This window comes from Sturnira hondurensis, unplaced genomic scaffold, assembly GCF_014824575.4.
Source record: "Sturnira hondurensis isolate 20B ecotype Veracruz unplaced genomic scaffold, ASM1482457v3 Scaffold0002840, whole genome shotgun sequence".
NCBI classification, from domain to species: Eukaryota; Metazoa; Chordata; class Mammalia; order Chiroptera; family Phyllostomidae; genus Sturnira; species Sturnira hondurensis.
The window spans coordinates 18,288,124-18,303,335 of NW_028075471.1; the positions used below are offsets into that span (position 1 = coordinate 18,288,124).

General features: G+C 39.2%; 1 protein-coding gene across 14 annotated transcripts in view; it reads right to left on the reverse strand.

Moving 5' to 3' along the window:
• FOXP1 (forkhead box P1) overlaps positions 1–15,212 on the reverse strand; it is a 623,669-nt gene that overhangs the window by 415,469 nt on the left and 192,988 nt on the right. For 11 of the 14 annotated variants that reach the window (XM_037040949.1, XM_037040945.1, XM_037040944.1 and 8 more), the window contains one exon: positions 11,804–11,935. The exons of 2 other annotated variants lie outside the window; for them this stretch is intronic. The gene's annotated coding sequence lies outside the window, so the exon portion shown is untranslated. Of the gene's footprint in view, positions 1–9,794; positions 9,880–11,803; positions 11,936–15,212 lie in introns of all 14 variants that reach the window. One more of the 14 variants, XM_037040943.1, reaches the window with a different exon arrangement.

The window sequence follows — 15,212 nt, forward strand, 5'->3', positions numbered from 1 at the left end:
GTAATGTACTTGGCCCAGGTCATAATCATTCTTTTTTTTTAACTAGTGTAATTTTTTCTTATGTTGTTCACTCTAACATAAGTGGTATTTAAGATTATAAAGACTAAGATTGTAATAATTCTTTCCAAAAAGGAAGTTATTCTACTGCTTGGAAGGAACTGATTTACCTAGAAAGTGTCTTCATTTTACAAAAAGAGCTAATGAAAGAAGTGAGAAAATTCCAAAGTGAAACGAGATGGCAAGCCACATTCAAATTAATTTTTTTATTGAGATGGTCTTGTAATTTACTAATGAAGAAATGGCCATTTTACTGGTGAAATTAAAGAAATAATTATAATATGTCTAAGAATAGTAAAAATGTAGGTATAAGCAGTATTTTCTTATTGAATTATAAAACATAAAAGCACATTTGAATGTGAATCATTGTGAAACCTTAGAATTAAGTTTAGAATTTAAACACTGAAAACCCCTTGAAGTCAAAACATAATCAGAATAGGTCAGGTTTGGTGTGAAAATCATGACTCATATTCATGACACATATTCAGAAATGCCTCATATTAAAACTTTATTATAATCAAAAATTGATCCTCAGGGTTTTGTGTGTGTGTGTGTTTTGTCTCCTGGTCTTTACATGATGTAATGTCTAAAGCCACATTTCACACTGTTAAGTAACGATGGCTGTATAAGAACTCATGATTAAAAAAAACTAATAAAATGTCAAAATTTATAATTTTATGTATACTTGCCTCTCTAATATCACATACATTAGCACAGTGAATGTTAATTAGATAACAATGGTATTATTATATTATCTATAAAAACTGCCTTTAAAACCAAATTCTGTTAAAAATAGTCTTTTCAAGCTGACATAGTCCATTTCCAGGGTCATATTTAAAATAATTAGCACCATTGCTAGTAAATGTTCTAATAAAACTAAAAAATGATTTCTAAGCAAAATTCTTCAAACTTTAATAATAAAAATCTTCCAGTAATCTGAGATAACCTTTCCAAGTGGCATCAATGAAATCAAAGAAGTGTAAGATTTTAAAATTCAGATTCCTTGGGGCCACATGCACAGCTCCTGAAAACTAATCTTGGAGAACTGGACTGATGGAATCTATTGTCTCACCTGATTCTCTGACACATACAAATGTCCTGCTGGGCAGAGCAACAGACTCTGAGGAGTGGCAAAAGAGGCAAAAGCCACCTCCTGCATCAAAAATGTCAACTATGGTAGGCCAAATTTCCACAAGAATTAACAACTCCCCCAAAACAGCATGTAAATTGCTCTTATCCACCAACCCAAATGCAAGGCAGTTATTTTGGGGGGTGCAGGATTTGTGTCTTATAAGAACTATTGTGAATTCTCTTTAAAGACAAGTCTTTAAACAGTTAACCCTTGTTTTCAAGCTGTTCTGTATTTCAAAGTCAATCCAGACGAGCTAAGAAATCTAGGAGACAGAATTCCATAGGTGGTAGCAATTTCTAACATCCCAGACTTTGAGAAAGGTCAAACAGCTGTATCTGAGAGTGTGAACCCAGTTCCTGGAAACCATTTAAGGAATGGAGTAACCATATCTATATCCATCATGAATTTATCCACTAGGTTTCTCCATAAGTAATATAAAATCTCTCTAATGGATAGAAAAATGCATTTTTTTATAATTAAGAGTATCAGGTATTTTAGTAGGTAGAAGGATTATCAATATTAATAGCTCCCTAATATGTATAAGTGATTTTGCATTTATCAAATAGTCACCACAAGCCCTAAGTCATTTCATCATTACACCAACCTGTATCAAAGCCGCTATCAATCTCATAAATAAAATGATTCATCAGGAAAACTAAATAGCAGGTCCCCCTAGATTTGAGACTTGTCCTGGGACTCTGATTCTAGCACTCCCTTCAGTGTTATGCTTCTTGACTAGAGAACTGAAGGATAAATCCAGGTACAATCATTCATTCCTCCACAGCCCCCACCCCCTATAGTTAATATCTGGAGACTACATTACTGATTATTTAGCTGAAAGATTCCTGGCTTCATCTGACCTTGAAAATAACAGCTAGAAAAAGAGCTCAGGAATTACATGACCCTGGCTTATGGGGTCCAGGGTCAGGCCCCAACTAATTCCTCTGTCCAGTTCATTTCCCCTCTCCATCTTGCACACCTCATTCCCACTCTCTGTTCTGTTCCTAGACCCACCGAGCTCACAGTACCTTCCAGTGTGAGCACTGTATGGCCCTAAGTCTGGAATGCTTATAGCCAACTTTCTCCTGGCTGCCCCCCTCTAGCTGTTCGGACCTCAGCTCAAATGTCACCTTCTCTGAGAAGCCTTCCCTGGCTACTTGTCTAAAGTGGCCTAGAGGGACTCTTCTTCCATGACCTGTTTTATTTCTCTTCATAGCACTTCTGTCTCATACTGTTCTTTGTTGCACTTAATATCCACACCCTACTAGGATATCAGTCATATAACAACAAGGTTCCCAGTGATGTTGTGAGCAATGATACTCCATATCTTACAACACTATGTGGCACACATGGAATCTTTAATAAGTATTTCTCAGATAAATAAATGGGTCATACCCTGCATCATCAGTCTCCAACAATGTGTCATCCCTCCCCAAGAACATGAGTCCCTTTGATATGGTCAATTCTGTTCAAGTTTCCTGTATAAATGGGGGAGGGTTCTATTTATGAAATACTTGGCTGTTTCTGCAGAAGAGATGTTGATTCCTTTAATGATGATATACTGACATCTTTGATACACCGACACTGGGAAACAGAGACTGGTTACACAATGCGGAGTTTGGGTACACAAATCTTTTCCATGTTAATTAATCATTTCACACACAGGAAGAAACCGAGAGGACAGGGAGCAGTTCAGAGGAGGAGTGAGCAGAGCTGCCCTGAGCCTTCCATTGAACACTGGCACCGGGTGACAAGGAACCTTGAATGCTGGCACATTAGAGTATGGAAGCACAGTGAGAATCCTGAGACTTCAATGGAGCAATAACCACAAGGGCAGGTGCAACTAGAAATGTGGTACCTAAAGATTGCAACACACCTCACAGTGACTGAGCTCACCTAAGTAAAGTGCCTGGGAGCTTGGTCCACACACTATCTCACTTGGTTCCCACCTCAAGCCTGAGAGGTAGGCACAATATCATCCTGTCCTTTCTGGAAATGAGGAAACTGGGTCTGGATAATTTAAGTAACTTGCTCATTGCAGAGCCAGGATTTCAGCACAGTCTGAGTCACAGCCAAAGCTCTTATCCTATAAGTTTGTGTCCTGTGAGGACAGGCTTCCCACCAACTACTCAATAAAGCATTTAGGAGTCCTGATCAGGGAAGGTCAGGCCCAAGGCCATCTAGCTTCCAAGTAACACAAATTCTGGCAAGGTCAGGAAAGTCAGCAATTGAAAAGTCGCATGATTAAAATGACAGAAAGAACACACACTTATGAACTGGGCCAGCTACATAATTTCTGGGACTCCTTGTTCAAAATTATGGAGAATTTCAAGCTGATCATGGCAGAGCACTAATGGAAGGCGGGGCCCTCTGAGCACAGTGCCCCCCTCTGAGGCTGCACAGGTGTCCTGCCATGAAGGCAGCCCTGCCTCTAAGTGTTTTATTTCTCTGAAACTTCAATCCATGCATTTTGATTTTACCCATCTCTTTCTAAGGTTCAATATATAAGTAATAAAGAACACATACATTTTAAATGGAAGAGACAGACTCAAGAGAGGAGGAAGCACATGCATTTTTCTGATTTTATTCTTTAACTATCTAGGGGTTGGGTCTGAGCCATCAAGTGAGCAGTTCCTAGAATTGCATGATGAGTGCTCAAGGTCAAAGTCAGTTTGGAGGGACCAGACCTAGCTGGGTTCTAAGGCTCCAAACTGGAAATTAGGGGATGGTAGGAGCGTCACCTAAACTGCTGCACTAATTAGATGGACAATTATTTATCATTTAGGAAAGTTTCATGTGGGTGGAGAAGTGTTCTCCAAATGACGGTCTGAATGTAGGCTAATATCCACAGAGTTCATTTGACTCAATCTACAAATACTTCTGGAATATACTGTATGTGCCAGATAATGTCAGGCCTAGGGACACAATTTCTGCCTCTATGGAACTAACAGATGGGCCACAAGGGTATAAACATTAAAATCATGGTACAAACACACATGTAATCTCAGAAAGGATAATAAGACCCTGGTCAGGCAGCTCAGTTGGTTAGAACATCATCCTAATATGCCAAGGCTGTAGGTTCAATCCCCAGGGAGGACATATGTAAGGATCAACTAATGAATGCATCAATAAGTGGAACAAACTGATATGTCTCTCCTCCCTTCAAATCAATCAATAAATAAACATTTTAAAAAGAATGCCCTGGCTGGGAGGCTCAGTTGATTGGAGCATCCTCAGGCACACCAAAATGTTGCTGGTTCAATTCCCAGTCAGGGCACGTACAGGAGGCAACTGATCAAAGTTTCTCACATCAATGTTCCTCCCTCCCTCCCTCCCTCTTTCTCCACCCCTTCTTCTCTCTCTAAAATCAATAAACATATCCTGGGGTTAGGATTTAAAAAAGCTTTTTAAAAAAGAAAGGATGGTAAATTGACCAGAGGCATCAAAACTTGAGAAGAAGGGAGGAGGAGACGACAAAGCAGGTGAGGTATTATTATGACGACCCCAGCAAAGCTTTCACTGGCCTCACAGACTTCACCTAAAACTTCTAGGTCTTCAACTTACACGATGGCATTTTTCTATCCACCCTGAAAGGGACAGGATAGTTCCTATCTGTTACATTTTTGGATTCCATGCTATAGAGACCCAATCCTACAGGTTAGTTCTCCTCCATATAAAATTTTCCAGGAAAGTGAAGGAAGAAGAGACAAAGAAGATAGAGGGGGTGGAGAGGAGAGAGCGAGAGAAAGATACCTACTTCTCACCACAGAATGGCTTTAAGATTTAACCATTTTCTTTTTTTTCTTTCTTTCTTCCTTCCTCTTAAAGCTGAAAAACACTCTTCGAACCACTCATAGTTTCTATCACTCCAGGGTCTTAACATTATTTTAACAGAGCTTTGCCTGTGCAAATACTACAAAAACCAGAAATCGTGCCTCTTCCTTAAAAGCTCCTACCTAACCTGACTATATACATGTCAAGTGTGCGTGTGCAATATGTATGTCAACAGTGCTTGAGTAATGCCTTGCTTCCACTCGCTTCTGATTTCTTTGAATTCTCATATCAACTTCTCTCTTTCTTTTTTAACAGTGCTGGGATTTTCCCTCTTTGAAACTTGACAAAAATGTAAGATATTTCAGTTCTGTTTTGAAGCACTAAGCAAACTGAAAATATCACTAGCACTTCAGTCTCATTAGTTTCCTTTAAACACCTACTTTGCTGGTATAAGCTAATGTGAACCTTTCTCACCCTGTTTAAATTCCAATATAAAATCTGTACACAACAATAAAACATGTGGCTCATTTGTCATGCTTGCATGAGCAGCTATGTCACTCACACCAAGATGCACAGGCTGGGTGCGCGTGGCAATTCTGCTCTGATTCTGCAACACTCGGTTGAGCCTTCTGCAGATAAGCCTTTAACAGCCACATCTGGCCACTAATAAATCACTGCACTTCGTCTTCCTGCCAAAACTCCTCCTTTATCTAACTTACATCTGCATGAGGAGATAGGAAATCGCACATTACGGTGGTGACAATTTTAATTATGTCATTAATAGCCATCTAATGTACAAAGGTGCTCAAAAAGGAAATAGAATGCACAATAAGAAACATAGGGTAATACACTGATCATAGAGTTCTAGTCCACTTTTACTTCATGAGCATAAAAGGCTGGCCTGCTTCTTAGGCACAGCAGGCAGTAATGCCATACCACTTTTCGAACTATGCAGCTATTTTATTACCCGATCTACCTAAATATAAAAAGCATTTAATAGCTTGATTCAGACGTAAATGTTATTTGTGATACCTTGCAGATTATATTTATTTTTCAACTTTTTGTAGAAGTAAGTTTTTGCTAGGATAGAAACTCGAATTATTTGGGTTCAGACAATTGAACAACCATACATGTGTACATGTGTACACACACATAAGTATACATTTTGGTATATGTATGTGGTGTGTGTGTGTATGTGTACACATGTACACAGATTTCTACAGGAGTCAAACATTTGATAAGAACTCCAAGTACTAAAGAGAAAGACTACAAAACAGAGATTCAAGAAAATGGGTCATTTATCCTGTATCCCACCACCTCCTGTCATGAGGCTTAGTGATCATAAATTACAACAGGCTTCAAAATACAGTTGATCCTGAACAATGCTGAGGTTGGGGCTCTAAGCCCACGTGCAGGGAAAAATCTTCCTGTAACTTCTGAATCCCCCAAAACTTAACTTCAAGTGGGCCTTCAGTTTCCACAAAGCACTGGTTCCCGGACCCCTCACAGATACCAAAAATTGCATATGCTCAAGTCCCTTATACAAAATGGCATAAAACAGTGCCTACAGTCAGCCCTCCACAGTCTCAGATTCCCAAACATGGATCCAAAACTGTTTTTTTTTTAAAGAAAATATTGTTTTCAATTTGTGGTTGGTTGAATCCATGGATTCAAAACCTGGGGCTACAAGGGTCAATGGTATATTTATTGGGGAAAAAAACAAGTGGACCTATAAGGTTCAAATCAATGTTGTTCAAGGTTCAACTGCATCTGGGTATTCCCAAAGTTCTAAAACCCTGGGCATTTCTCCAAAGACAATAAAAATAAAATGCATGATTCTCCACAGTGCATAGCTCCAACATCCACGCCTACCAAATGAAGCACAGTGACAACCAGGGGACAGAAATGGGTAGGGGTAAAACCTTGGAGAGCCTACAGCCTACAAAGATGGAACATGACAAAATGTCCTCTTTCCACCCCTCCAGCTTTGAAATGCACATACCTAAAATGTGTAAGGAAAACAAATCAGAAGGCAACAACTCTAGCAAAAGCAAAATCATATTATAGGTAACTTCAGTCAACTACTTCGACCTCTTTACTCCTTACAAACTTTCATTTTACTGTGTAATCTCTACATGAGATGAGCTTTGAATCAAGTATGTTAAAAATTTCCATTTGTTTGAATTCAACAAATACCTAGTAAATACCTATTACATTCCATATTGATCTGGCAATCCAAATATAATTAAGACATAGACACAGTGACAAAAAGTTGAAATTTGAAACACTGATGCAAATCTAATTAATCTAATGTTTATAATATGCCCTGGCTGAAGTGGTTTGGTAGGTTGAGCACCAGCCTGCAAACCAAAGGGTTGCCAGTTTGATTCTTGGTCAGGGCACATGCCTGGGTTGCAGGCCAGATCAGGGGCTTGTGAGAAGAAACAGATCGATGTTTCTCTCACACATAGATGTTTCTCTCTCTTTCTCTCTCCCTTCCCTTTCTCTTATAAATAAATAAAATCTTTAAAAAATCATGAACATTATTTCTAGATTTGGAATTGTTTTTTTTTTTAAGATGGTAAGCTTTCAGTTTCCACTTTGCACTTAGTAGTGTGTTTCCTGGAGAAGCTCTGAGGCTGAATTCATTAAAAAACAGACAAGCAAACAAATAAACTTTTGCACACCTGTCACAATGGCTATCATCAAAAAGTCAACAAATAACAAGTGCTGGTGAGCGTGTCAAAACACGGGAATTCTCCTTACACTGTTGGTGGAACATCATTTGGTGCGGCCGCTATGGAAAACAGTATGGAGGGTCATCAAAAAAGTAAGTATGTCCTATGACTCAGCAATACCACTTCTAAGTATTTACCTAAATACTGAAAACACTAATTGGAAAACATATATGCATCGTTATGTTCACTGCAGCATTATTTACAATAGTCAGGATATGGAAGTAATCTAGATATGTACTGAAAGATAAATGTATAAAGAATATGTAATATACGTATACACACATATATATACTATCTATCTATATCTATATCTATATCTATATCTATATCTATATCTATATAATGGCCATAACACTTGGCCATTAAAAAAAGAATGAAATCTTGCCATTTGCTACAGTGTTGATGGACCTAGAGGGTATTACACTAAGTGAAATAAGTAAGAGAAAGACAAAAAGCATTTTATTTCACTTACATGTAAAATCTACATAAACAAAACAAACAAACAAATAAAACATACTCAAAGAAACAGAATGTAATATGCAGCACAGAGAATAGAGTCAAAAACATGATGACGGTGTGATGTCAGATGGATACCAGACTTATCAGAGTGCTCACATCATAAGGTATATAAATGTCAAATCACTATTTTCGATACCTGAAACTAATATAATATTGTATGTTAGTTATAATTTAAGTTTAAGAAAACTTTTTCACAAGCAAGTGAAATATTATGCTCTTATCTTCAACACTGAGGTAAGTCTTGTTGATACCAGCTGTAATTCAACCAGGGACTGGCACAAATGCAATGAAGCTATTTATTTCAAAATTTTAACAAACAACGTAAAAAGCAGGTATTTAACTGGATTGGGTATGTCTAAAGCACAGGCCTTTTCTGTTTTAATTTACTTATAATTGTTGCTTCATGTTTACCCTTTTATATGAATATACTACCTCAGATTTTCAAAAGATACTTGGGAAGTAAAAAAAGCTGAATTTTTATTCCAGAAGTTATTAAGAAAAAAACAAATTCCTATATCCATAATACATGTTGCATAATATTAAGACAAGTTTTTCAATGCACTGAGAAATTAGAAAGTGACCATTGCAGACAAAAATAGAAAGTAAAATTACAGCAATAAATAGAGATTTTAAGAGAACACATCAAGGGAAGGGAAGTCTAAATTCAATGAAAACAGAAGGGCCATCTGCCAAATATATCAACTTATTATCAGGTTGATTTTCTCTTAATTGGTCCAAGGTCTAAAGATGTCTGTTAGTCCTGGAGTCCACCCTACCCTCGTTCAAAAAACTTTGACATTTAAAATTTTATTTTTTCTAAGAAAAGCTTATCTGGAACTCACATTTTCTAGTTACATATGAAAGAAATTGTACTCACATCAACATTATCTTTATCAACTTTCCTGCACACGCCCACGGGTACTAGCAGTTCAAAAGTTCAAAAGTTTATTTTTTTTAAGTAAACCAAGACAGAAAACAGGCACCAATTCCTATTTGGACCCTACATCTCATGCCTTCTAGCATTCTCTAGATGATGGATCAAGAGGAATGACAAAAGATAGAGAGTGGAGCAGCTGCCAGGGGAGGGTATCAGTTGGTGTGGATGGCAATTCTCATGCTGACTGAAAAATTCATCTTGTCCCCACAAGCTGTCAGGCCTAAGCACAGGACAGACCTGCACATCACACCTCAGAATAAGAAGGAGCAGTGGAAAGCTTTGTGTACTCAGAAATTCTTTCTCCCTTTTATTCTTGTACTTTTATTCTGTTTCCATGTGCTGCTGCTTCGAGCACTACTCCCTTAGCCTCTCGAAAGTGATGTATGAGAAAGCTTAAAACAAAAGGTCTGTGTGTAGGACAACCTTCCCTGGGCATCTCTAAACTCCTCCACTCTCTTGCTGGATTGATTAGTCGATGCCCTCCTTTCTCTAATCATACTTCTACCTGTGACAGAAGATGAGGCTCTTGCTGTTTAATGTAGAGGGACACCTCTCTTGAAACGGATGAAATGAATGGACAAAGCATGCCTGAAAGTGTCAGTTATTATATACACATGGGACCTAAGCCGACCATTACCTTCTCTTGAGGGCTCCAGAGCAGTCCAGTTGAAATCTGCCGCTCTGCAGACAGAGCTGTCCTTGTCCACCTCCTCACCAGGCACCTTAGGGGAAGGAGTGACAATGACATGTTCCTCAGCTTGGTGTGGTGACCAGCTCTGCTCTGGGGTGCAGTAAGGGCAATCAACTGTCCTAGTAATTCTCTAAAGAAACTCTGGTGCATACCAAAGATGTTTTTTTTGAAATAAAAATATAATTATAAACATCCATTAAATTGGAATAAATTAGTACCATTCATTGTCAAATGACAGAACACTGTGTAGACTTTCAGCAGGGAAAGCTAGATCTACAGGTATTCACACTTTATCTTCCTCAAATCAAGGCTGAAGTACTGAAGATACAATATAGTTGCATGCCAAACTTAGAAACTAAATAAACACTCTAAAAAAAAGGTTACCCGTGTAAGTAAATGTATAAAAATAAAATGGAATGAGGTATCCCAAACTCCTGATAGAATTCGCTTCTGAGATATGGGAAGATGAAAAATTTAAGGGATCTTGGCTGTTGCTGAAACATTTTATTTATTTTTTATTTTTTTTTATTTAGGACATGGTTTTATTTTTTTTTCTTTTTTTTCTTCCAATTTTTTTATTTAATTATTTTTCAAGTACAGTTTTCTATTACTCCCATCCCGTCCCACCCCCCATCCNAAGGTTACCCGTGTAAGTAAATGTATAAAAATAAAATGGAATGAGGTATCCCAAACTCCTGATAGAATTCGCTTCTGAGATATGGGAAGATGAAAAATTTAAGGGATCTTGGCTGTTGCTGAAACATTTTATTCCTTTTAGATACATCTACAAGACAACAGGACAAAATGTTAACTGTCACTGAAGGTAGAGGGTATACAGGTGATGGCTTATCTTTGTGCTTTCCTATAACTTTTACATGTCTTGGCCTCTTCTTTCAGCCCACCCCTGTCAATCTGATTTGAAGACAGTTCAAAANCCCTCCCTTATTTCCCCTGAAATTCCCTCCCCTCTCCCCTCCGGTCACTGTCAGCCTGTTCTCTATTTCAGTGTCTTTGGTTATATTTTGCTTGCTTGTTTGCTTTGTTGTTTAGCTTCCTGTTAGAGGTGAGATCATATGGTATTTGTCCTTCAACACCTGGCTTATTTCACTCAGCATAATGCTTGAAACATTTTATTCCTTTTAGATACATCTACAAGACAACAGGACAAAATGTTAACTGTCACTGAAGGTAGAGGGGATACAGGTGACGGCTTATCTTTGTGCTTTCCTATAACTTTTACATGTCTTGGCCTCTTCTTTCAGCCCACCCCCATCAATCTGATTTGAAGACAGTTCAAAAAGTATTCAACAATTAAGCTGTCTTTGTACATAACACTCCAAGAGATTTTACAAGGAAAACCAGGTAAGTTTCTCAAAAGAGAAAGTACAGTTTGGGGTGTTTGCTGGGGGGTAGGGGGGGAGGTGGTTTTGTTTTGTTTTGTTTTCTTGATGGTAATACCATAACCCAAAGTATCTGACAATTGAGAATAATGAAGTTGGACCTCTTCACATTCACCAAACCTGAACATGTTTGCACATGGCCGACCATAAACTGCTCTCCCCAGTTCCAGCGGGGTGAAGATGGGGAGCTCGGAACAAAAAGCTGGCTGGGACCGCTGAACTTTCAAAAACATGTGGCACTTCAAAAGCCTTCAGGTTGATGGCCGTTACATGGCAATGAAAGTAAGAGTGACATAAACAAGAGGGCACCACTTCAAGATTTAGATTGGGATTACCAAAGGATTACTCCTGTGGTACACACACGCCCCGCCTTGAGGAGAAAGGGACGACAATTTTAAAAGAAAACAAAACTGCCCATACAAAAGGATGCTATGTGGGCATTGATGAGGTTTAATTGTGTTATCTGCTTTTAATAATATGGACACCAATCATGACAAAAGGAGCTGTTATTTTCTAAAACAAATGAGACAGGGCAACGACCTACAAATTAATTACCTTAAAGGAAGGGACAGGTGAGAGTGTCCCTTTGGAGGCAGGACTTGGTTGTTACTTCTGATATTGTTAACTGGTTTCCCAAGAATCACAGGGTCAAAGCGAAGGTTTTCTTAATGACACTTGACCAGGTTTCTGAAATTGTGGTACAAAAGCCATTAAGTACAGAAAGAAAACATAATTGTTGACTTTAAATATGCAGGCAAAAGTCACGGTAAATAACAATGATTTGCTGGAATATTGTTCCATATAGCATTTCCCAGAAATCTAGCATACAATTTGTGAGAAAGTGCAGGCAAATTAATTGTATACTTTCACCTTTTCTTCTCAACTCACATACGAGAAGAATAAGATTTTACCCCACACAGAGAAGCCCCATAGGTCGCACGGGGTTTTGAAAAGAATCTAATCAATAGTATCAACTGAACCTGAGATTAGATTAAACAGCAGACAGAGGGAAACAGCCTCTAACTGTTAAGAATCATCATTCCCATGGCTTTCAACCTCCTTTTCGTTGACAGTAGGCAACAGGGCAACATGGTTTATCATGCAGAGTGAATCTGGTACAAATGCCACCCCCCAGCCCAAGGACTGACTCTGGCTTGTGAAAAGCTGCCAACAGCACCCTGTGAGCATGCCACCGCCAACTCCACATTCCTACCCATGTGCCATGCAAGCCCAGGCATGGCCCCAAACTCAAAGTGCCAGGCTTCAGGTCCATGCTCCTTGGGCTTATTCCCTCTGCTTGCAAACTGTTTAGCTTTTCAGATTCCGCCACTCTCCTTGGAACAGAAGCTATATAGAAGGCAGTTGTGAACACAAGTGTGTAAATCGGCCTGACACTGTGCCTACCATTACTTCATCAGGTGGTATATCCTGTGCATCCAAACCTTGGTCATAGGAACAGTCAAAGCAGCAGCCACCATTTATTTACTGAGCAGTTACCACATGAGAGAGACACCCACTTGGGGCATTTCAGGATCTTACAAACCTAGGCGGAAGTTCACAGTACCCCCATGTTACAGATGAGAAAGTGACTCTAAAAGAGTAACATTCACATATCTAGCTGTCCTGAGGAGGATGTTTAAGAGAAAGTCAGGTTGATCTAATGCTGAAGCCAACACCCTGAACCAACAACCCCTATGGTTGTACTGCTGAGTCACTTGGAAAATTTACAAAATTCCAATGTCCAATCCACCCTCCAGACCAAAGAAATTGGAATTTCTGGGATCCGGGACCCAGGTGTCGGCATTGTTAAAGCTCTTGGGTAATTCCACTGTGCAGCCATGTTTGAGAACCACTATTCTGGTCACCATGCAACACCAGGCCCGGGGTTCCTCTCCATGTATTAGTTTCCTCTTGCACCTGTTACAAATTATGGCAAACTCAGTAACTTAAAATGCACACATTTATATTCTTATAGTTCCGGAGCTCAGAAGTCCAAAACAGACCTTCCCAAGATAAAATGAATATGTCATGGGAAGGGCTGTGTTTCTTCTGGAGGCCTCAGGAGAGAACCCATCTCGTGGCCAGGGGCACCAGAATTCCTTGGCACGTAGCCCCTTCCTCCATGGTCAGAGCCACCAACACTGGGCAAGGTCCCTCTCCCTGCCATCTCTTCAGTTCCCCTCCTCTATTATAATGGGTGCACCATGATAATCCTGGATAATCCCCCACATGCAAGGTCAGAAAATCAGCAGCCTTAATTCCATCTTCAAACTTAATTCCCTTTGCCCGGTAACATATCATACTTCTAGGGATCGGGACACAGACATCTGTAGGGGATATTATTCTGTGGACCACACCTGGTAATCCTGCCACCAGGCCAAGATCATGGGCAAAGGGACACAATCTAAAGATAGACTGAAAGCGGATCTCAGTATACGAGCCTCTAGCTTGCTTAATGGTCTTAAATAAGGGGTACTGTATTTGACTCTACTTCTTAGGTTCCTAGTATAGTGGTTGGAGCATATAAGGTGCTCAACAGATGTTTGTGGAAGGAAAGAAGGGCTCTTGCATTTCTCCCACCACAACATTTTATATCACATATGATAAAAAGATAATCGATGTGTTTCTAACTAGATATTCACATAAGAAATTTCTGCTTGATTCTAAATACAGCAACTCTACTCTGCTCTCACATCAGGAACTACATGCCACCCATTTCTGCAGCACACAGAAGCCTGCATCTAATTTTACAAGAGCTTGGAATTAAGTCCTTGAATTTTCTTTGCCAGTGTCCACCACAAAAACAAATTGCTTCAGTTGGGTGTTTTTCATTGAGTTTATATATTGGGTTGTTCTGGGGGGCAGAGGGGTGGGTAATAAAAATCATTTATTTTTTTAAATCATGCTTCTAATCCTTAAAAGACTAAAATAGTTTCATCCTTTCATAACCTGTCATCACACATGTTTCTCTAAAATTAAACACATATGGCTCAAGCCAGAGTTACATTATGCACCATATTATGTAATTATCTTTTCAATTTATTACTCCTCAAAATAGAAAAAGATTAGCCTGTGTTTCTTAAGTCTGAGTAAACATATGGCCCGAAGATGGTAAATGACATCCTATCTTGAAAAGAAGTTCCAAGACTAAACAACACACAAGAGTTGATTGGCAAAGGCCATATTTGACATCAGGGTTGAGATATAGAATCGTGTGTGTCTGTGTGTGTGTGTGTGTGTGTGTGTGTGTTGAGAAAGAGACTGTCCAGAAGGTATCCAACCATGTAATATGAAAAGTAGAGACAGACTTCCGGCCAAGATGGAGGTATAGGTAAATATACTGTACCTTTTTGCACAACCAAAATATGGAAAACAACAAATTTAAAAACAAAAACACAACCTGAACTGACAGAAAAATTAAACTGTACGGAAGTCAAACAATCAAGGAGTTAAAGAAGAAACATTCGCCCAGACTGGTACGAGGGGCGGAAACAGCCAGCTTCGACAGACTACGTAATGCAGGATTCTAGCACAGAGAGATAAAGCCTCAAAACCTCTGACTGAAAAAACCTATGGGTGCTGTGGCAGCGAGAGAAACTCCCAGCCTCACGGGAGAGTTTGCTGGGGAGACCCACAGGGTCCTAGAACATACACAAAACCACCCAACTGAGAAATCAGCACCAGAAGGGCCCAATTTGCTTGTGGGTAGCAGAGAAAGTGACTGAAAGCTGGCAGAGAGCAGAGCAAGTGGTATTATTCCCTCTAGAACCACTACCCCACATACAGTGGCACCACACAGCAATGTGGGTTGCCCTGTCTGTGAATACCTAAGGCTCTACCCATTACTATGTAACAGGCACTCTGAGACAAAAAAAAAACATGGCCCAAATGAAAGAACAGATAAAATCTCCAGAAAAAAATACATCTAAGCCCTGAAGAAATAGCCAACCTATTAGATGCAGAA